The sequence below is a fragment of the Pan paniscus genome, chromosome 4 (assembly GCF_029289425.2).
Source record: "Pan paniscus chromosome 4, NHGRI_mPanPan1-v2.0_pri, whole genome shotgun sequence".
NCBI classification, from domain to species: Eukaryota; Metazoa; Chordata; class Mammalia; order Primates; family Hominidae; genus Pan; species Pan paniscus.
In genome coordinates this window covers 87,190,431-87,214,540 of record NC_073253.2, presented here as the reverse complement: position 1 = coordinate 87,214,540, position 24,110 = coordinate 87,190,431, and positions in this window count along the sequence as shown.

Below are 24,110 nucleotides of genomic sequence, written 5' to 3'. Positions count from 1 at the left end.
CAGGGACTTTGTGTGTTGTTTTAACACAAGATGATGAACAACCTCTGGGACACCATGAAAACCTAACCCTTTTTATGTCTCCATTCCCAGAGAGCTATTTTTCACTTTTCTTTTAAATCACAATTCTGTTTTTATTAATCCGTAACCAAAAATATGCAGAAGCATCATACGGATGTCTAACAATGACAAATGAATGGATTATTACTATTTTGATGCCAATCACATATCTTGTGACTCTTTTTCTTTTTTGAGAGAGAGAGATTTGGCCAACATTTAATACTTATGCAGCAACAAGGACATTTTTCATTTATATATATACGTATATATATAAAATATATATTTATACATGGTAATCACATATAACTATTCAGAAATGAATACACTCACATTAAATAGAGCAACATAATTATTTTAAATCTGCATGCTAATTAGCAATAGATAATGTGACATTTTTGACTGCTTATCAATATGTGTCTTTTTTTATGGTTTCTTTATAAAAGTTCCAACACCTTTATCTTTCTCTTATTGCGTATCTTACAAAATGTGGAACAATTTGCAGAATATTAATATCATGTCTTAAGTATTGCCTTAAATGGTTTGTGGGATATTACTTGATATTCACCTTCTTGATAGATAAGATTCATCATTGGCAGCAAATAATTAAAGGTAAAAAAAATGCCTAAGATTAACAATTTTCTAAATTTAAAGAATAGAAAAAAGGCCGGGTGTGGTGGTTCACGCCTATAATCCCAGAACTTTGGGAGGCCGAGGAGGGTGGATCTCCTGAGCTCAGGAGTTCCAGACCACCCAGGGCAACATGGCAAAACCCTGTCTCTAATAAAATAATTTTTAAAAAATCTAGCCGGGCGTCCTTGCAGGCGACTGTAGTTCCAGCTACTCGGGAGGCTGAGGCACAAGAATCGCTTGAGACCCGGAAGCAGAGGTTGCAGTGAGCCGAGATCGTGCCACTGCACTCCAGCTTGGGCTACAGAGTGAGACTCCATCTTAACAAACAGACAAACAACAACAAAAACAAACAAACCAAAAAGAGTGGAAAATACATCTTCCCCCAATTCACCTGAACTTTAATGAACAGTCAACATGGCCTTCCTGTATAGAAGTGGCACAGTTGTCGCCTTAGAAGAATCAGGAATTCCTCCCTGCATTCAGGGAGGAGCATGTTCGCTTGTTGTGTTTCACTATTTGACTCAAATATTGCAATTACTACAGTAATTAAGACTAATTATCTCAAGTCCAATTATATCAACAGCATAAATTTTTACCTCATACAGTCCAGTTTCAATATTGAAAAAAAAATCAGTCTGGGCACAGTGGTTCACGCCTGTAATCCCTGCACTTGAGGAGGCTGAGGCGGGAGGTTTACGAGGTCAGGAGTTCGAGATCAGTCTGACCAACATGGTGAAACTCCGTCTCTACTAAAAACACAAAATTAGCCGGGCGTGGTGGCACATGCCTGTAATCCCAAGCTACTCGGGAGGCTGAGGCAGGAGAATGGCTCTAACCCAGGAGGCGGAGGTTGCAGTGAGCCAAGATCACGCCATTGCAACCCAGCCTGGGCAACAAGAGGGAAACTCCAAAAATAAAAATAAAAATAAAAAAATAAAAGGATTAACTCTAGTTGACTCCAAATTTATGCTGCAGCCATACTGATAACTTCTTAGAAACAGTTAGCAATAATTTGTGAAATACTGACGGCCTTGGAAAACAGTTGGACAAAAAAGAAAAATTCAGCACCTTTGTTAAAAGGAATTTAAAAAAAGAAATATTGGAGACCAAGGGGAGCATTTAATTCACCATAAAATAATTTCATTTTTATTCATTTTGAGCAAAGATTTTTCAGTTGCATAATACCAAAAGCAAAATAATAATAATAATAATAATAATAAAACTTTGTCCTTCATTACCAAAATTCATTCAAATATTACTCACTACATGACAATTTATAGTTTCTAAGGTGGGGACATACCTTTCAAACACAAACTGCAATTCTCTTTCACATGTGATTATAAGAAAATTACATCTTTCCATAAATTTAATAATGTTTAGATTATGACGCCTTAAAAATATGGTCCTATAATCTTCTAGTCTAAGGAACCACAATGAACATTAACAATAGTAGCAACTAAATAAGACAGAGAATTGAGTCTGTAATCCCAGCACATTGGGAGGTCGAAGTGGGAGGATCACCTGAGGACAGGAGTTGGAGACCAGCCTGGCCAACATGGTGAAACCCCATCGCTATTGAAAATACAAAAATTAGCCAGGCATGGTGTTGGGTGCCTGTAATCCCAGCTACTCGGGAGGCTGAGGCTGGAGAATTGCTTTAGCCCGGGAAGCAGAGGTTGCAGTGAGCTGAGATACCGCCATTGCACTCCAGCCTGGGCAACGAGAGTGAGACTCTGTCTCAAAAACAAACAAACAAACAAACAAACAAAACACTGGCTAATATTATTTCCTTGGTTCAAAATTACTTAATGTTAGAGGCATGCAAAGGATAAATGTTATTTAATGTGGATACAGATTATGAATATTTCGTATTCATAAAATTCAGCCAATTGTTAATGTTATTAAGGGTCTAGTTTAGAGATTGTTCCAGAGGTGATTCTGTTTGTGGGTATAAAAAAATTACTGTATGTTAAAAATTAAATACAGTTTTTAATTTTTATCATATTGCTGCCTCCCAGGCAGCCACAATATTTTGTTATCATTGTATATTTTTCATTGTAGTAGCCAAATTATCATGTTAAACACTACCTATATAGAAATGCTATCTGTAGTATTTCAGTCTATGTATTAACTAATATTGTCAAATAAACTCATGGTTTAGAAATGTTTAGAAATGTTAGAAAAGTCTAGAAATGTTATGAAAAAAGTTTGACAAATGCATCTAAATAATCTTTTCTCTCCTATGAACAGAACATTCAGAGTATTTTTACCACAGAAAAGATAGAATCATTCTGCCTCATCATTCTTAACAGAAACACTCATGGAAGAAACTTCAATTTCTTATACGACTAAAGAGAAGACATTTTATTCAAATTCTGTCTTAACTACACACATAGTACATTTAGACTTGACTATTCATATGTCATTATTTAAGAAATGATAATCCAATTCAATTATAATTTTATTATTTATTCTGAAATATATATCATTTAACAAATGGAAGGAGTCCTATAAATCATCTAGCCTAATAATATTGGTTTATCTCTAAGAAAGTCCAAAATCTTAAGTCACTTTTATAAGGCCATCTTAGCCCATTAGGGCTCCTATAACGAACCATCATAGACTAGGTAGCTTACAAACAACAGAAATTTATTTCTTACAGTTCTGGAGGCTGGGAAGTCCAAGGTTTCAGCATCCTCTTTCAGGTTGCAGCATCCTCACTGTGTCCTCATGTGGAACATTTCCCATAATTGTCTCTCAAAAGGCCCCACTTTCTAATATTATCAGCTTGGTGATTAACATTTTAACATAGAAATATGGGGGGGGGGCAGGGTGCAACATTTAGATCCCAGAAAAGTTAATTAGTGGTGCAGGATTGGAAACAGACCTCTTAATTTCTAACTGAGAAAATAAAATTAGATGTTTTGGAATCTGAACATTACATGTATAAGAGCTAATGAGTAGAAGACAGGCTACTGGATCATAAATTCACGTGAAACACAAAAAGTCTTTGTGACATTGCTACCTACTGATGGGAGATTGTGGTAGGCACTGGTACCGCCCCCCAATAAGCAAGATGTCCATGTGCTAATCCTTGTCATCTATGAATATGCCATGTTACATGACGAAGAAGGTATTAAGATTGCAAATAGAACTAAGGTTACTAATCAGCTTATCTTGAAACAGAGTGATTATCTTGGATTATCTGAGTGGGCAAATGTAATGGCAAAGTGTCCCTGAGAGACGTAAGAAAGAGAACCAGGGAAATGCCAGTGTGCAAACTAGATTCACCTTGCTGGCTTTGAGGATGCTGCAAGGTTGCCACAGATCAGTAAATGCAGGTGGCGTCCAGCAGCTGGAAAGGATGGTAAAAAGATCTTCTCTGGAAGGAGAAAAGCCCTGCTGACACCCTGATTTTAGCCCAGTGAGATCCACTTTGGACTTCTGACCCCCATACGATAAGACAATCAATTTGTGCTGTGTTAAGCCACTATGTTAGAGGTGATTTATTAAACCACCAACAGAAAATTAAGACAGAGATGAAAGAAAAGTTGAATTAGAAGTAACTGAGCGGTTTTTAACTGAAGTAATTGGCAGAAAAATGAAAGAGGCAGAAAATATAGAAGAGGTCTTGAGAGATAAATGTCTTAGCATTTTCAGTTTGAGAAAAAGAAGGATGATTAAAATAGAAACCTTCAATAGAAAATAAGTTTAAATAGGTATTAAACCCAGACACGGGCATTGGAAGTGGAATCTAGCTTTAGTCCTTTTAAATATTAATATGGAGGTGACAGCTGAAGTCTCAAGGTAGTACTTCTTTAAAGGAAGGAGAAAAAAATAGGAGAACCAGGGCATCTGATCATAGGCCAAGAGCCAGAGGTAGGTATCTATATCATCAATATCTATCTGTCTGTATCTCCACCTTTCTCTCTCTCATAGATCTAGCTATTAGCTGGATATGAGATCATGTGCTATTCCCAACAACATAAAAGCATGATAATAATTTTTCTAATTTAAATTTTAGTTAGAATTTTAATTTCTAATAAATTATTATTTGACCATAATCCTAAAATGAAGCCACCATGCTCACCCATGACATTCATCTTAAATTAGAAGACCTGCAAACAGCCTAAATTGAACCCTTCTGTGATTTTATAATTGAAAGTGAATGTCTTATCAAGACTTGTCTAGACTTTTAGCATGTATGATGCTAAATTGACCTTTATGTAATCAGCACAGCATGCTAACCTTAGCTCTATGCATTTTCCTACTGTATCTGGATGTACTAGAATGTCCATGAATCTAAGTCCTGAGCAGCCTCTTTTCTAGATACAGCGTGTATTGCTTAATATTGGTGCTCTATGTCCCTGAACAATTAGTTTCTTACTAATTAGACTTTGCCAAAGATTTTTTTTCAGAAGAATCAGACAAAAACACAGTTTATTTATTATTTGGAGGAGACTGTATCAACATATAAATCTTGGGAATTTTTGTAAGTGAACAATTAAGATCTGCTTAGAATAACAAAAATCAAAGCTGAATAGGCATGTAGTTTGGCTAAGTTTATATTTATAAATGGCAATTAGAAGACAATGTTGAAATTAACATTTTTGTTTAACACATTTTGTGAGATAGCTTTTTAGCTAACAAACAAGACCTGTTTTATACACACAGTGAAACCAAACCACACTTTAATAGAATGATGCCTCCCTTAAAAACATTAATCTATAGAATTAGTAGGGATTATTGCACTAACATCCTCATATTTTTCATATAGGAAACGGAACCTAGAGATGATTCAGAGTTTGTTCTTTTGAGAATTGAAACTTAAAATCAAAGTAATATCAAACAAAATGGCTTTCAAATATATTAAGGCATACTCTTTAATGTATTGAAATATAGAAACTTGAATTGTATTTAAAATTTATTTTGAGGTGGGAAGATTTTTCAGTGAGTGGTCAGGCAAGCAATTGCTTTCACACTGAACACTAAGGAAAGATTATAATACAAAGGTCTTCAGTTATGTGACAATAACTTGGAATCAATGATGGTTGAAATGACATTTGGTTTTCCATCTTCATTAAAAAGAAAGCATGAGAAGATTATATATTTTTAGTATAGCAAAATGAAAAGCAGCATAGGTATAGAGATACACTAACGTGGGTTTGAAACACAGCAAAGGCATTTATTGTCTGTGCAATCTTCAAAATCATGGTCAGCATGTATTTTATCATCTGCAAAAAGGCTTATAAAACCTACTCCCTCCACTTATTATAAATTAAATAATGAAATAAATATAATTAATTAAATAAACCTGTCATAGTGTCAAACATACAGTTAATGCTATTACTATCATTATATAAATGATCACTTTCAAAATGTATTTGTATTTATTGATCATATATATATTCATGTGAAATTTATGCATGAGAATGCTAAAATATAATGTTAACATTTAAAATATATTTAACTATATCAATGTAATTCACCTATTAAATTATTGTAATGATATTCTGAAAATTCTTACACAGATTGAAAATGTGCCTGCCTTAAAATATGCTCCTTTTGTGAAGAGACTTTAGTTGTCAGGGATATTATTTGACTGCTTTTACTAGAGCAAACAGAGTATTAAACATATCCACTCTTATCTGAGGCTTTAGGAAAGGACAGATTCTTCCTGTCACCTAGAGTCTGATCACTATTTAGGAAAAAAAAAAAAAAGTTTAAGCAGGGCATTGGGTTAGCAGAAAGACTGTGATACTTCACTGGCTTTACTCAAATCTCAAATTGGCAAGATCGACTAGGGCAGCAGACAAACACTAATAGAGCAAGAGAGAATGACTGAGTTCAGGTTTGAGGTGCCAAATTAAATCAATCCATGACTGCTACCAAGAGGAACAGCAGAAAATAAACAGAGGGATAACACAATCTGGGTTTTAACTGCAGTTTTGATACCCTATTTAAGGTGATACCTAACTTACTGTAGCCTCCATCTTAAATGATTTTAAGTGTTACTATCAATAATCAGTTTGGTTTCATAAGGCTGAATTTAGTTTGGGGGTAAAATGCCGTGTATTTCAAAGCATCGCCATCTTATGGTGATAACCTAGAACTACATCTGAGAGTCTTCCTTATCAATGTTATACCTAGTTACACTGAGCATGGACTCACAAATACTATAAGCAGGAGAGACAAAACCCTTTGGCAAAATAATGTTTTCACTTAATATTGTTGCATACGCATAAAAAATTCATTTTTTCTTTCAAAATACATTTAAATAGATATAATTGCTTTCCTACCTGAAGGTACAGATGTGCAATATATTGAGGATGAGTTATTAGATATGAAAAGCTGAGGGGGAGGAGTTAGCTAAACTAAAGAGTAGACTAAATCACATAAACATCTTTTATCCAGATGTGGAATGTGGAGATCAATAATCCCTTGTTGTTTTCTACTATGTATTTTTGAAACTAATTTAACTATGTATGCCCGACTGCATAATTCTACAGAAGACAAGGGTCTTTTTGTTTTTTTCTACTCCATACAGTCTCTTGTACTTTCTAAGTGATCAAATATATCTATTAGAAAATGTCTATGTATTCTCTACTGATATTCACACTGTCGGACACCATTAAACAAAAATCACTAGAGAAACACATGGCCTCAAATTTGGTGTCATGATAAATATATGTTTTTGTCTTTCAATGAGATCTTCAATGTTTTATCTCAATTCTTATAGATTGGTTTGGCTGGTTCTTTCTCCCATTTTCTATTTTTTTCTTGATTTCTTCTAAAAAAATGATACTTGTGAAGGTTTGTTACATAGGTCTACGTGTGCCATGGTGGTTTGCGGCACCTATTGGCCCGTCCTCTAAGTTCCCTTCCCTTACCCCCAACCCCTAAACAGGTCCTGGTGTGTGTATTTCCCCTCTCTGTGCCCATGTGTTCTCAATTTTCAACTCCCACTTATGAATAAGAACATGTGGTGTTTGGTTTTCTGTTCCTGTGTTAGTTTGCTGAGGATGATGACTTCCAGATTCATCCATATCCCTAAAAAGGACATGATCTCATTGCTTTTTATGGCTGCATAGTATTCCATGGTGTATATTACCACATTTTCTTTATCCAGTCTATCACTGATGGGCATTTGGGTTGGTTCCAAGGCTTTGCTATGGTAAATACTGATGCAATAAACATATATATGCATGTGTCTTTATAGTACAATGATTTATATTCCCATGGATATATACCCAGTAATGGGATTGCTGGGTCAAATGGTATTTCTGGTTCTAGATCCATAAGGAATTGCCATACTGTCTTCCACAATGGTTGAACTAATTTACATTCCCACTAACAGTGTAAAAGCGTTCTTATTTCTCCACAGCCTCACCAGCATCTATTGTTTCTTGACGTTTAAAAATAATCGCCATTCTGACTGGCAAGAGATGGTATCTCATTGTGGTTTTGATTTGCATTTTTCTGAGGATCCGTGTTGTTGAGCTTTTTTTCATATGTTTGTTGGATGTGTAAATGGCTTCTTTTAAGGAGTGTCTGTTCATATCCTTTGCCCACTTATTGATAGGGTTGTTTGATTTTTCTTGTAAATATGTTTAAGTTCCTTCTAAATTCTGGATATTAGACCTTTGTCAGATGGGTAGATTGCAAAAATGTTCTCCCATTCTTTAGGTTGCCTGTTCACACTGATGATAGTTCCTTTTGCTGTGCAGAGGCTCTTTAGTTTAATTAGAACCCATCTGTCAATTTGGCTTTTGTTGCAATTGCTTTTGCCATTTTTGTCATGAAGTGATTGCTCATGCCTATGTCCTGAATGGTATTGGCTGGGTTTTCTTCTAGGGTTTTTATGGTTTTGGGTTTTACATTTAAGCCTTTAGTGCATCTTGAGTTAAGTTTTGTATAAGGTGTAAGGAAGGGGTCCAGTTTCAGTTTTCTGCATATGGCTACCCAGTTTTCTCAGCACCATTTACTGAATAGGAGATCTTTCTCTATTGCTTGTTTTTGTCAGGTTTGTCAAACATCAGATGGTCGTAGATGTGTGATGTTATTTCTGAGGCTTCTGTTTTGCTCCATTGGTCTATATTTCTGTTTTGGTACCAGAACCACGCTGTTTTGGTTACCATAGCCTTGTAGTACAGTTTGAAGTCAGGTAGAGTGATGCCTCCAGCTTTATTCTTTTTGCTTAGGGTTGTCTTGGCTATACAGTGTCTTCTTTGATTCCACATAAAATTTAAAATAGGTTTTTCCAATTCCATGAAAAATTTCAGTGGTAGTTTCATGGGAATCGCATTGAATCCATAAATTACTTTGGGCAGTGTGGCCATTTTCAATATATTGATTCTTCCTATCCATGAGGGTGGAATGATTTTCCATTTGTTTGTATCCTCTCTTATTTCCTTGAACAGTGGTTTGTAGTTCTCCTTAAAGAGGTCCTTCACATCCCTTGTTTGCTGTACTCTTAGGTATTTTATTCTTTTTGTGGCAATTGTGAGTGGGAGTTCATTCATGATCTGGCTCTCTGCTGGCCTATTGTTGATGCAAAGGTATGCTTGTGTTTTTGCACACTGATTTTGTGTCCTGAGATTTTGCTGACATTGCTTATCAGTTCAAGAAGTTTTGGGGCCGAGACGATGGGGTTTTCTAAATATAAAATCATGTCATTTGCAAACAGAGACAACTTGACTTCCTCTCTTCCTATTTGAATATTTTTATTTATTTCTCTTGCCTCATTGTCCTGGCCAGAACTTCCAATACTGTGTTGAGTAGGAGTGGTGAGAGAGGGCATGCTTGTCTTGTACCCATTTTCAAAGGGAATGTTTTCAGCTTTTTCCCATTCAATATGATATTGGTTGTGGGTTTGTCATAAATAGGTCTTATTATTTTGAGATATGTTCCCTCAATACCTAGTTTATTGAGAGTTTTTAACGTGAATGGATATTGAATTTTATCAAATGCTTTTTCTGCGTCTATTGAGATAATCATGTGGTTTTTGTCTTTGGTTCTATTTATGTGATGGATTACATTTATTGGTTTGCATATGTTGAACCAGCCTTGCCTTGCAGGGATAAAGCTGTGGTGGATAAGTTTTTTGATGTGCTGCTGGATTTGGCTTGCCAGTATTTTATTTTATTGAGAATTTTCTCATTGATGTTCATCAGGGATATTGGCCTGAAGTTTTCTTTTTTGTTGTTGTGTCTCTTCGCGGTTTTGTTATCAGGATGATGCTGGATTCATAAAATGAGTTAGGGAGAAGTCCCTCCTTTTCAATTGTTTGGAATAATTTCACAAGGAATGGTACCAGCTCCTCTTTGTGTTTCTGGTAGAATTCAGCTGTGAATCCATCTGGTCCTGGGCTTTTGTTTTGTTTTGTTTTGTTTGTATGCTATTAATCACTGCCTCAATTTCAGAGCTTGTTGTTGGTCTATTCAGGGATTCAACTTCCTGTTTCAGTCTTGGTAGGGTGTATGCCTCCAGGAATTCATCCATTTCTTCTATATTTTCTAGAGTATTTGTGTAGAGGTGTTTGTAGTATTCTTTGACAGTAGTTTGCATTTCTGTAGGGTCAGTGGTGATATCCCCTTTATCATCTTTTATTGGGTCTATTTGATTCTTCTCTTTGTTCTTCTTTGTCTAGTAGTCTATCTTGTTAATTTTTTCAAAAAAAACAGCTCCTGGATTCATTGATTTTTGGAGAGTTTTTAGTGTCTCTATCTCCATCATTCTTCTGTGATCTTAGTTATTTCTTGTTTTCTGCTCGCTTTTGGAAATGTTTGCTCTTCCCTCTCTAGCTCTTCAGGATTGTGAATGTTAGGGTGTCAATTTAGTATCTTTCTAGCTTTCTGGCATGGACATTTAGTGCTACAAATTTTCCTCTTAAGACCGCCTGTGCTGTGTCCCAGAGATTCTAGTACATTGTCTCTTTGTTCTCATTGGTTTCAAAGAACTTCTTGATTTTAGCCTTAATTTCATTATTTATCCAGATGTCATTCAGGAGCAGGTTGTTCAATTTTCATGAAATTGTGTGGTTTTGAGTGAGTTTCTTTATCCTGAGTTCTAATTTTATTGCACTGTGGTCTGAGAGACTGTTTTCTACGACTTCAGTTCTTTTGCATTTGCTGAGGAGTGTTTTACTTCCAATTATGTGGTCAATTTGAAAATAAGTGCCATGTGGAACTGAGAAGAATGTATATTCTGTTGATTTTGGGTAAAGATTTCTGTAGACATCTACTAGGTACACTTGATCCAGAGCTGAGTTCAAGTCCTGAATATCCTTATTAATTTTCTGTCTTGTTGGTCTGTCTAATAATGACAGTGGAGTGTTAAAATCTCCCACTATTATTATGTGGGAGTCTAAGTCTCTGTAGGTCTCTAAGAACTTGTTTTATGAATCTGGGTGCTCCTGTATTGGGCACATATATATTTAGAATAGTTGGCTCTTCTTGTTGAATTGTTCCCTTTACCATTATGTAATGCCCTTCTTTGTCTTTTTTGATCTTTGTTGGTTTAAAGTCTGTTTTGTCAGAGACTAGGATTGCAACCGCTGCTTTTTTCTGCTTTCATTTGCTTGGTATATTTTCTTCTATCCCTTTATTTTGAGCCTATGTGTGCCTTTGCATGTAAGATGGGTCTTCTGAGTACAGCACATCGATGGGTCTTGACTCTAACCAAATTGCCAGTCTGTGTCTTTTAATTGAGGCATTTAACCCATTTACATTTAAGGTTAGTATTGTTGTGTGTGAATTTGATCCTGTCATCATGATGCCTTTTGGTTATTTTGCACACTAGTTGATGCAGTTTCTTCACAGTGTCATGGTCTTTATATTTTGTTGTGTTTTTGCAGTGGCTGGTACTATTTTTTCTTTCCATATTTAGTGAGCCTTTCAGGAGCTCTTGCAGGGCACACCTGGTGGTAACAAAATCCCTCAGCATTTGCTTGTCTGGAAAGGATTTCATTTTTCCTTCACTTATGAAACTTAGTTTGGCTGAATATGAAATTCAGAGTTGAAAATTCTGTTCTTTAATAATGTTGAATATTGGTCTCCAATATCTTCTTGCTTGTAGAGTTTCTGCTGAGAGGTCTGCTGTTAGTCTGATGGGCTCCTGTGGTAAGTGATCTGGCCTTTCTCTCTGGCTGCCCTTAACAGTTTTTCCTTCATTTCAATCTTGGAGAATCTGATGATTATGTGTCTTGGGGTTGTTCTTCTCATGGAGTATCTTAATGGTGTTCTCTGTATTTCCTGAATTTTCATGCTGGCCTGCCCTGCTAGATAGAGGAAATTCTCCTGGATAATATCCTGAAGTGTGTTTTTTCCATTCTCCTCATCTTCTTCTGGTACCCCAATCAATTGTAGGTTCAGTCTTTTTATGAAATCCCATATTTCTTGTAGGCTTTGTTAATTTCTTTTCATTCCTTTTTCTCTATTCTTTCTGCATGTCTTATTTCAGTAAGGTCATCTTTAGAATCCGATATTGTTTCTTTTGCTTGGCTGATTCAATGGTTGATATTTGTGTATGCTTCACGAAATGCTCATGCTGTGTTTTCCAGCTCCATCAGGTCATTTATGTTCCTCTCTAAACTGCTTATTCTAGTTAGCAATTCTTCTACCCTTTTATCAAGGTTCTTAGCTTCTTTGCATTGGGTTAGAACACGCTCCTTTAGCTCATCATAGTTTTTTATTACGCATCTTCTGAAGCTTACTTCTGTCAATTTGTTCATCTGATCCCCTGTCCAGTTCTGCGCCCTTGATGGAGAGACGTTGCAATCATTTGTAGGAGAAGAGGTATTCTGGCCTTTTGAGTTTTCAGCATTTTTTTTTTATTCTTTCTTATCTTAGTGAGTTTGTCTAGTTTCGGTCTTTGAGGCTGCTGACCCTTGGATGAGGCTTTTGTGGGGGTCTTTCATTGTTGTTGTTGTTGTTGATGCTACCGTTTTTGTCTTCTGCTTGTTTGTTTTTCTTTCAATAGTCAGGTTCCTCTTCTGTAGGGCTGCTGCAGTTTTCTGGGGGTTCACTTCAGGCCCTATTCATCTGATCCTCTCCCATGCCTGGAGGTGTCACTCAAAGAGGCTGGAGAGCAGCAAAGATGGGTGCCTTCTCCTTCTTCTGGGATCTCTGGCCTCAAAGGGCACAAACATGATGCCAGTAGAATTGCTCCTGTATAGGGCATCTAACAACCTCTGTTGGAGAGTCTTATCCAGTTGGGTGGCATGGGGAGCAGAACCCATTTAACAAAGCACTTTGTCCCTTGGTGGAGAGGGTGTGTTTCACTGGGGGGAAACCCACTTGTCTGTACTGCCTGGATTCCTCAGAACTACCAGGAGGAGAGGCTAAGTCTGCTGGTCCACAGAGACTGTGGCCACTCTTCTCCATAGGGGCTCAGGCCAAGAGAGATCTGAATTCTGTCCCTGAGCCTCTGGCTAGAGTTACTGGAGATCCTGCAGGGATGCCCCACCCACTGAGGAAGGATGGGTCAGGGTCAAAAAAGGATCTCTGGCCTCAGACTGCCATAGCTAGTGTGTTGGGCTGTGGGGACAAGCCTTGGGACTGAGATGTCCAGCCTCCTTGGCTCCAGCAGGGGAAAAGTGCAGCCTGGAGCTACAGAAATGGGGGCCATCCTTCCCCCGCCCAGCGAGCTTAGTGTGTTAGGCAGTTGGGAGTCCCAGTGCTGGCTGCTGCCCCTTCCACAAGGAGCTCGAAGGTCTTAGACAGCAGGCAACCTCAGCCCGTGCTCGTCGCCCCTACCCCTGGGAGTTTGGTAGGCTTAAGCAGGTTCCCGCTGAGAGGCTGTAAGATTCCGTGCTTTCTGGAGTTGGCACACTAGGCCCTGGTGACTTGGGTTCGCTAGCGGGATCTTCTGATCTGTGGGTTACACAGTTCCATGGAAAAAAGCACAGTTTCCCCTGCTGGGTAGCAGCTCAGTCACTGCCTCCTTTGGCTCGGGGAGGGGGTTCCCCTTCCCCGTGTGGCTATCAGGTGGGCCGATGCACCACACTGCCCTTCCTTCTCTCCGCGGGTCACGCCAGCCTTCCAGTCGATTTTGAGGAGAGCACCTGGATACCTTGGTGGCCAGTGAAGGATTCACACCCTTACTATATTTTTTCGATGGGAGCCTGGAAGGCTGCTGCTTCTAGCCAGCCATCTTGGCCCGGCCCTGCTTCTATTTTCTGTTTCAAACCATGCCCCGTCACCCCATCATCCAATTTTTAACCTTGTTTAGGGATCTTCACCTCTAATAATTAATCAATTACTTTTTCTAGTCCTCTATGTATTAATTGGCTTCTTCTCTGTAATAAACATACTCTATTCTGTCTCGTCTTTTTCTTTTGCCCTTGTTTGTTTTGTTTGTTTGTTTGTTTGTTTGTTTTTTGAGACAAAGTTTCTCTCTGTCCCCCAGGCTGGAGTGCATTGGCATGATCTCGGCTTACTGCAGCATTTGCCTCCTGGACTCAAGTGATTCTCCTGCCTCGGCCTCGGGAGTAGCTGGGATGACAGGTGCCCACTGCCACGCGCAGCTTATTTTTGTATTTTTAGCAGAGACAGGGTTTCGCCATGTTGGCCAGGCTCCTCTCAAACTCCTGTCCTCAAGTGATCCGCCCATCTCGGTCTCTCAAAGTGCTGGGATTACGGGCATGTGCCACCGGGCCCAGCCTTCTCTCTCCTTTCAAAAGTTTAAACTTTTTCTGATTGGGCACAGTGGCTCACGCCTGTAATCCCAGCACTTTGGGAGGCCGAGGAGGGGGTGGATCACCTGAGGTCAGGAGTTCAAGACCAGTCTGGCCAACATGGTGAAAACTTGTCTCTACTAAAAATATAAAAATGAACTGAGTGTGGTGGTGCGCGCCTGTAATTCCAGCCGCTGCGGAAGCTGAGGTGGGAGAATCACTTGACCCCCAGGAGGCAGTTTAAACTTTCTACCACCCTGTTTTCCTCACCATGTAAAGCTCCTTGTATCTCCTACCAAGTATCTTGGACATTTTCTGTATTTCATGATTCCTGTCTTCTCTTTTGTATGCCTCAAGCCACAGCACTTTCAGCTGACACTCTTCAGATTACAGAAGTATGTTATAAGAAGATCTCAAATACAGTCAAGATAAACTCCGTGAAAGTATTTTAATAGACTGTCTGGTAGGTGTTGACCATGCTTCTTTTTGCTCATCTGACCATCGTCTGACGGTTTCTTGTCACTGTCTTTGACTTCACACACTATTCTGGCTTTACTCTATCTAATGCAATACGTAATTTACTATGAAAGAAGTTTTGTTGCAATCCTGATCAAATTTTCTCTGTAGTCCAACAATTACCTAAATTATTGAAAGCAAAATAAATAACCACAATTTTGAGGCAATGTGGTGAAATTGTATGTCTTTGTTGTTTTGGGTGTAAAGAAAGAAGAAAAAATAAAAACAATTTTTTTTTCCACGACGAGACAATTGTTGAGTCCTAATCCAGAAATTTTAATGTTTCTACTAATATTTTAGAGCAAGTTCTTAAGAATCAGTAATTAGAGTCTCTGCCATTTCTAGTCAGCATGCATGTGGGTGCAAGTTTAGGACTTTCTCAGAGTAGTCTTTGGCTTGTCATCCCCATGAGTACACTGATGGAATCAAAGAAACTTTTCTATTTTTGAGTTTCTTTTAAACACTTGAAAGACCATAGATGTTTCTTACTATGGTGACATGTTTTTCTGTCAAGAATAAGGAAAAAAAAAAAGAAAAAAAGGAATTGGATTAAAAATAATAAAGAAAATCTTCACAGATAGAACACCTTTGATGCTAGAAACTCCAAACATGACTTATTCATCCTACATCTAAGAGATCATCAACAATCCCCAAAGAAGTTTCATCTTCTGTTATGAAAATCATCGTCTATAACAGAAAAATAACTTTTTAAAGCAGGTTTTTAGATAGTGGATTTCTATTCATGCTCTCTACAATGGACATGTGATTTCGAAGATGAAGAGTCTTCCTGCGTTTGATTGAACTAGGGGTAGAATTATTAACTGTTTATTCTTTAAGTAAAGTTGTTTTTGAGTGAGAGAAATTTATACCTCAAATTCAGTCTAATTAAACCAAACAGACGTTTATTTATTGCTTGACTGACTTTGTAGGTAGTAGATGTATTTTGGCCAAGTGTATAAGGTAATTTTTTGTTTAATTGAAGGCCCTGAACTCACTAATATGGAATGTTGTTTAAAAGTAAAAGTTTGCAACTAGCTACCAAACTGCAATAAAAGAAGATACATGAATGAATATGTGAATCTTTCAGTGCTAGGAGAAGCATCCCTGCATCTTTGGGTTCACAAAAGTAAAGCTTTGTCTGTTTTCCACAAAAATAAATCTCTAATCACCTGAATAAAAAGCTGAGAAACTCTTTGCACAGTTATTTCTTAGAAAAAATTAACAATACGAAAGCATATTCTTAATGTTTTCCATGGTGACGCAAATAGCATAGAAGCTGCAGCCCATCCTAAACATAGCCCGAATGAACTGAGGACAAAGAAGGAGATGCAACCTGACTTCAATTTAAAATGTCTTAGAGAATCCTGACATTCCTGAATTACAATCTAGTCCACTAGATCACAGAAGGGTCACTTGCATTTTTCATATTTTTAGTGCCATCGAAACTTAAAATATAAATTGGTTGGTTTGAAAAATGCTACACACATTGCCACATCAATGACCTCTCAGTAATATCAACTTCAAAATAAGGTTAAATAACAGTATCTTTCATGTCACTTTTGAATCTGAGCAGAATTACATTTATTTTTATGTGTACTATTTAGATTTTTTCTATATCTTATTAATTGGCTTTTATTAAAAACAAAAATATACATGTATATGGGTGTGTGTGTATATTTATATTATCATATCATTTATATTATTTCTACATGTTATAAAACATATATTTTTATACACAAATATATTTTACGCACAATAGATTTTATAACATGCAGACATAATTTAAATGAATTTCTAATTTACTATGTATATTTAGGTCTTAGCGTAGTCATTTGCTTGTCATTTCTAATTTACTATGTTTGGTTATGTCTTTTGTCTGCTACAACAAAATGTCTTTCGTCTGCTATCCCATAGACTGGGTGGCTTAAAAAATGGACATTTATTTCTCACATTTCTGGAGGCTGGAGGGTACAGATTAGGGTATCAACATGGTTGGATTCTGGAGAGGGCCCTTCTCCTGGTTTCCCCGTGTGGCAGAGAGAAAGACAGAGAGAAAAAAATTTTCCCATTTGTCTTCTTTTAACGGCACGAATCCCAGCCTGAGGGCCCTGCCCTTCTGACCCAATTACCTCTCAAAGTCTCCACCTTCTAATTCCATCTGATTGGGGGTTAGGATTTCAACAGATGAATTTTGGGGAACACAAAGATTTGGTTCATAACAATATAGTCATGTACATTTTCTGTGTAGGGGCATTTTAACCACCCTTTCATTTTAAAGCAATCATTGATTTAGCTATGTATAAATCCTGCTATTCTAAATGTTGGAATTCTCCAAAGTTCTGTCCTCATATTTCTTATGTCCTCATTTCTTATGTTCCTTACATCAAGTCCCCTGGCTTCCGTTACAAATCTGATTCCAGTCATTAGTTTCAAGAAGCCTTCTGAGAACACGCCTCATCTTGACTGTGTGTTCTTCTTATGTGCTTCCATCATATCCATGTTCTCTAGCACACTTACCACACCACACTCTAACTGCCTTTTTATTTGCCTGCATTATATACCAGACTTTATGGCCTGTGAAGTGAGGGGCCATCTCTCTAATGCGCACATATTAAAGATAGCACATAACACAACATGTGGCAGGCAATAGCTGGTCAATAAATATCTGTGGATGACTGCATTTGAGTCAAAGTCTCCTAGCATTTTCTAGTATTACAAATAATTTTTATTCTTTGAATTCTGTCTCTCTACTGAAAACTTAAACCACTAATGATAATATGACTTAAGTGTTTGTTCCAGAAAATTATTGTGCTGAAAGATAAGACTATAAACCAAAAAATAACTACTCTTTCCTCCAGAAAAATTACTAAACTTCTCTGGGAAAACTACTTGCTTATAAGGCAACTGTTTGCCTAGAAGGACTTGTTTCAGGCCCTGGCCTCACTTTGTCTACTGATCATAAACTACTGTTCTGTAAACTTTGCCCTATTCCAGCTATTTACTCTCTCTGAGAAATACACTTTAGACCAGGGGTCCCCAAACCCTGCTACAGCTGGTGGTAAGCAGAGGCTGAGCGAAGCTTCATCTGTAACAGCCACTCCCCATCACTCACATTACCACCTGAACTCTGCCTCCTGTCAGAGCAGCAGTGGCATTAGATTTTCTTAGGAATGCACACCCTAGTGTGAACTGTGCATGCAAGGATCTATGTTACCCGCTCCTTATAATAATCTAACGTCGGATGATCTGTCACTGCCTCCCATCATCCGCACATGGGACCATCTAGTTGGAAAACAAGCTCAGGGCTCCCACTGATTCTGCATTATGGTGAGTTGTAGAATTATTTCATTATATATTAGAATGTAATAGTAATAGAAATAAAATGCACATTAACTGTAATGCACTTGAATCACTCTGAAACCATCCCTTACCCTGGTTTGTGAAAAATTGTCTTCCACGAAACCAGTCCCTGGTGACAAAAATGTTGGGGGCTGCTGCTTTAGACCATTGAAGCACATACTTCAAAACCTGATAATTAACTATCTTCCTTCTTCTGAACAATTGTCAAAATGATATTTTCTCTTATTAGTTAAGTTAAATTAACTCAGCTTTTCATTGACCAATACATTGTTCTAGTTGTATTTATGGGATTCAAACAGTCAACACTACCAATAATTTAAAATTCCCGTGAGAAGGAAACTTGTCTTATATTTTCTTTTATTCCACTCTTTGGCTTGTGCATCTGTGATATACTGCAAATGACCATAGACAAAGTAACTGTTTGCCTGAATTTTCCAAATGTTTCTAGCACAAAGTAGATAATGCACGAATTATTTAAACAGCTAATACTGTGTTTTAAAACAGTTACAATATTGTGCATTTCTCAGAGATCAGTTTCTAGAACCAAAGAGGTGTGTTCTTGAATGTAATTTGTGTTCCTGAATTTCATTTAAATGTCATGGTTTGTTCTTTTCTCTCTATGTGGGAACATAAATAAACCAATACCAGATTTGGGTTTGGTTAATTTTACTGGGGGGTGGGAGGTCCCTAAATCTCAAACAGAAGGTATGAGCATATTTTTAGGATTTGATCACAGCAACGGCATTGTAAAATGTGCTTTGTTGGTGTTCCAGTTCAACATAATTATATGTTATATGTACTATGTTTAAATTGGCAGGTGCGAATAACTCTAGTTAAATTTTGTATTAGAAAAGTAAGTTTTTTATTTTAAAAAGACAATTTTTGATAGCTAGTTAATCTTTTTCTTAACTTAGAACTTTTGAAATGTAAAATTGTAGCAAGGAATTTAATAAAAGAAGATGCTAGCTTTTCATTACAATATTTCCTTCATTTCATTTTTTGGAAAAAATTGAAAAGACAGAGTTTTTGTTTTTGTTGTGATTTTTTGAGGAGGGTAGATAATAACTCACTGCAAAGGTTTATCACAGCAAAGGATACAAAGCAAAAGCATCAGAAAAATGATGAGTCCAAAAGGAATCCAGGGAGGTCTAGCACAGACTTCCAGGAGCTCCCTGGTCTGAAGCCACACAAGTGTGCTCATTTTCTAGCAGTGAACAACAGAGACACGAGAAATGTCTCTGCCCAGGAAAACCCCAGTGAGTTTCAGGACCTAAGACTTTCATGGAAGGCTGGTCCCAGTTTTAATTTTTAAGTCTAATTTTTATTCAAAAATTATATTTTGTGCACAAATCTCAGTAAGAAAAAAAATGAGTCAATAACAAATTCAATTGTCTGTTTTTAAAATCTCATAGATGATTTATTTTAAAAGTACCACTTTAAAACATTATATTAATTCATATCAATTATCTAATTACAGATTTCCAGCCTTAGGTGTATTTAATCCCTTTGTTGCCAAAACAAGAACAAAGTTTACCATGACAGAAACCCTTGTTGACTTTCTGAGGATGCAAGTAATTATACAAATTACCCTCTTATGGAAGTTTCTGGAAGGAAAGATGATTTCCTGAAAGGAAAGCAAAAGAAAAATAAGAGTCAGTGTAGATGGACTGAAGCCATGATGAAGAGATGATGGAGTAATAATTTCACTTCAGTATAACCACAGGACTTGGAACTCGAAGGCTAATATTAATACATGTAACTCCTCCAACACAGCCAAGCCAGAGAAAACTCTAGATACAGAGCCTCTTCTGTTGCACTCTTCATGCTTTCCCCCATAGCTACTAGTCCTGACTTCCTCGACCCCTCTGACCCTTTCTAGATAGAGTCTAATTTTGACTTTCATAAGTAACATCTAACTTTCATGATTAAGATCTAGGGCCCACATATTTTGTGAGTTTCAAACTTGGCTAACAGTTTCTGATTTCATTAAGAAACATTTTGTAGTTCATGATGAAAAACAAAACATAACATTTTTGAAAACATACGTCATTTGTGACCCTGCAACTCCATAATGAAAGATAAAAATTAGCAGACATAAGGACTTTTAATAATTTTAAAGTATTTTTTTTATGTTTTAGATACTGAACTGCAATGATATCTTGCTACTAAATGGTAGTATGTGCTAGAGTCTTCAATATAAGACAGATAAAATTTGGGCTTTTCCCAAAGGCCCAAAAGTAATCTAAATCCCAAAATCAAAAGATTAAAACTAATCCATTTACTTCTTTTTTATTTATTTTTATATTTATTATTATTTTTGAGACAGGATCTCACTCTGTCATACAGGCTGGAGTTCAGTGGCACAATCATGATTCACCACAGCCTCGACCTTCCAGGCTCAGGTGATCCTCCCACCTCAGCTTCCCGAGTAGCTGGGACTACAGGCACCTGCCACCACATCTGGCTAATTTTTGTATTTTTTGTAGAGAAGGGATTTTGCCATTTCACCCAGGCTGGTCTGGAACTCCAGGGCTCAATTGATCCACCTGCCTCAGCCTCCCAAAGTGTTAGGATTACAGGCCTCAATTCACTCTTAAAAAGTAAATGATAATTGTGCTATAAAACTCAGAAACATAGTATTTCAGATGTGATTTACTTTCTAGGATATTTTTGTTGTGGCTGTTATCATTTTTTTTTTAGATTATGAAAAATAATGCACTAAGGTCAAGATTTTCAGAGAGATGGCAGGAACTGTATGGGATGAGATTATATTAGTATAATGTCTGGAAACACAGTCTGAATCTAAGAAATCAGGCAGAAGAGATGAAAACTCCATGTAAGAAGAATAATATACATAGGAGTATATAATATACATACGCAACACTAACTCTGGAAACCCTGCATATCATCTGTATGAGAGGAGGTCAGGATCTGAGAAGCCTGAAGTCTCTGGAGCAGAAATTCCCTTAAAATACACTAATTTCCACTGCTTCCCTCCTCCCTCTTAGAGTCACACTAGGAGTGTGGGTTGAACACTAGAGTGTCTGAGTAAAGAAGCAGACACTAAAGCAGTTATAAAACAAAACATTTGCAAAATGCGTTTGTTTGACCTCATTCTGAATCAAAATTTACTCATGTTTCAAAACCATGCCCAAAAGTAATCTAAAATCTCAAATTAGTATACTTTAATAAAGTAATTTTTAAAAGGAGAACAAACAGTAAATTGGGTAACTACATTTATTAAATGAAGTAAAAATAATTAAATTTTATGAAGTAGCTTTTACAAGGTTCATGATAGGAATTCTTTATTCATATTTTCTATTTAAATAAATATCTGTCCCAGAAAGGCAAGCAAGTGGAGGAAAATGATAATTAGATGCTATTTTTCTATTCAGGGAGAGACCTTTATTATTCATGTAGCCATTTATATTGATTTAGAAATATTTGTAGAGATGTACAGAGTTCTATTGCAGAATTTTATTTTCTTAACATTACAAGTATCATCCATATTTGAGAACAGTGTAAATAATCAGATATGCTTTTTAGTTAAAAATATGTTTGCATATTTATTGAAAGATAATATTATTCTTATATTTGAAAGTTTTAGGCTCTAACTCAGAAGTACATATATGCAATATAGGCTTCTGTTAGGATTTCATAATTCTGATTTCATAGAAATAATTTCACATTGAATAATAAAAAGACAGTGAAGGACAGAAGAGCCTGGGGGGTTGGGGGGAATAAATAATTTTAGGATTAGAAATTTCATAAAGCTCCAAATGTATATATTGGCAGTTAATAAACATTTCTGTATTACTTTTAGATTGACAGAAAAGTTGCAGTAATATTAAAGAAAGTTCCTGTGTAGCAAGTGATATAGTTTGGCTGTGTCCTCACCCAAATTTCACCTTGAATTGTAATGATCCCCACGTATCATGGGAGGAACCCAGTGGGAGGTAATTGAATCATGGGGGTGGTTACGTCTGTGCTGTTCTCGTGATAGTGAGTGAGTTCTCAAGAGATCTGATGGTTTTATAAGGGGCTTCCCCCTTCACTTGGCTCTTATTCTCTCCCCTGCCACTATGTGAAGAAGGATGTGTTTGCTTCCCCTTCTGCCATGATTGTAAGTTTCCCGGGGCCTTCCCAGGCATAAGAAACTGCGAGTCAATTAAACCTCTTTTCATTATAAATTACCCAGTCTCAGGTATGTCTTTATTAGCAGCATGAGAACAGACTTATACACCAAGTCCGCCAGTTTTTTTTCAATTGTTAACATGGTACGTAACTTTAGTACAATTGTTATGATTAATGAACTAATGTTGATTTAGTATTACTAAAGTTCATATGTTATTAGAACTTCCGTTGTTTTTACCTAATGTCCTTCTCTTATTCTAAAATCCCTTCTCAAGTTATGACATCACATTTAGTCATGTCTCCATCCCTCCAAAATATATTTTCATAATTTTCAAATATGGAATATAACCAAATGCACTGCACATTGGGAGTGCTAGAATATTGAGACAAAGCAATTATGTTGCACTGGTGGAAAATGGATTATCAAAGTGCTAATATATCCAGCCACATAAATCATGCATGACCTATAATTTCAAGATTGCATTGGAAATTTTATATATTGAATAATATTGAGACTCAAACTGAAAGGAATATAATATACCTTCAAAAAATCCAAAGGTAATATATTTCTAAATTTGGATAAAGTAGTTGCTACAGACATATAATATTTTTTTTCAATTTTGTCTGAGAAAATAAGGTAAAAAATCCTATGTTTTATCTTGAACTATGAGAAACACAAAGATTTTCTCTAATTTAGAAGAGAAGTATTTTCAAATGGAATTTTAAAATATTATGGTGATATTTGATTCCAGATGATAGAACATACGAATTATCCTTAAATTTTCTCCTCAGTGGAAATATAGTAAGAACTAAATAATGCATATCTCTTATATTTAAATTACAGTGTAGATTTTGCTTTGGGGCTATTAAATTCTTTATCACAGTTGCTAGTTCAGGACATAATTCGGAACATTTCAGTATCTAATAATGGCAACATTTATCAGGTATTTACTATATGCCAAACTGTTCTTTATAGTTGACATGTTTTAACTCATTTTTTCCTTATAACAGCCCTCTGAGAAAAATACAATTATCTGCATTCTAGAGATGGGACAACTGATAAACAGAGAACAGTAAATTGCATAAGGCATTTTGATTCTGGGTACCTTGATCATAAACAATACCTTCTATTGCCTCATATGTGGGGAAAACCAAAATACCACATTACTGACATCTCTGTCACATTTCTACATGGATTCATTGAACTTAGGCATAAAAACTGCTTTCTCTTTGTCTGTGGGTCTTCATTTCTGAAGGCTGTCATGTCACATCAAACTTTGATTAAATCCATTTGTTATGCTTTTCCCTTGTTGACCTGTCTTTTGTTACAGGAGTGTGAGTCCTGGCCCTTACGATGGGTGTGAAAAGGTATCACACCTTTGCACCTCTGCCTAGTCTGTTATACGTCCCTATGTGCCTTTGATGGCCCTTACAATGGGTGTGAAAAGGTATCTCACCTTTGTACCCCTGAACAGTGGATGTTTTATGTACCTGTGTGCACATAAACTCACGCTCCATTGTATGCTGCATAGATCCTGATAATACAGTATATTCTGTGACAGATTACAGTAGTGAAAATGTTCCTGTGTGTCTGAAGACTATTACTTTGTTGAAAATAAACTTTTCCATTTCAGTGGAGTCATTCATAACTGAGAATTACAAGACATTTTATCATCTCAAGCTCTCTTGTATGGAACTCCTACAAGCTGCATTTTATCATTTCTTAGGTTTGAGGTAA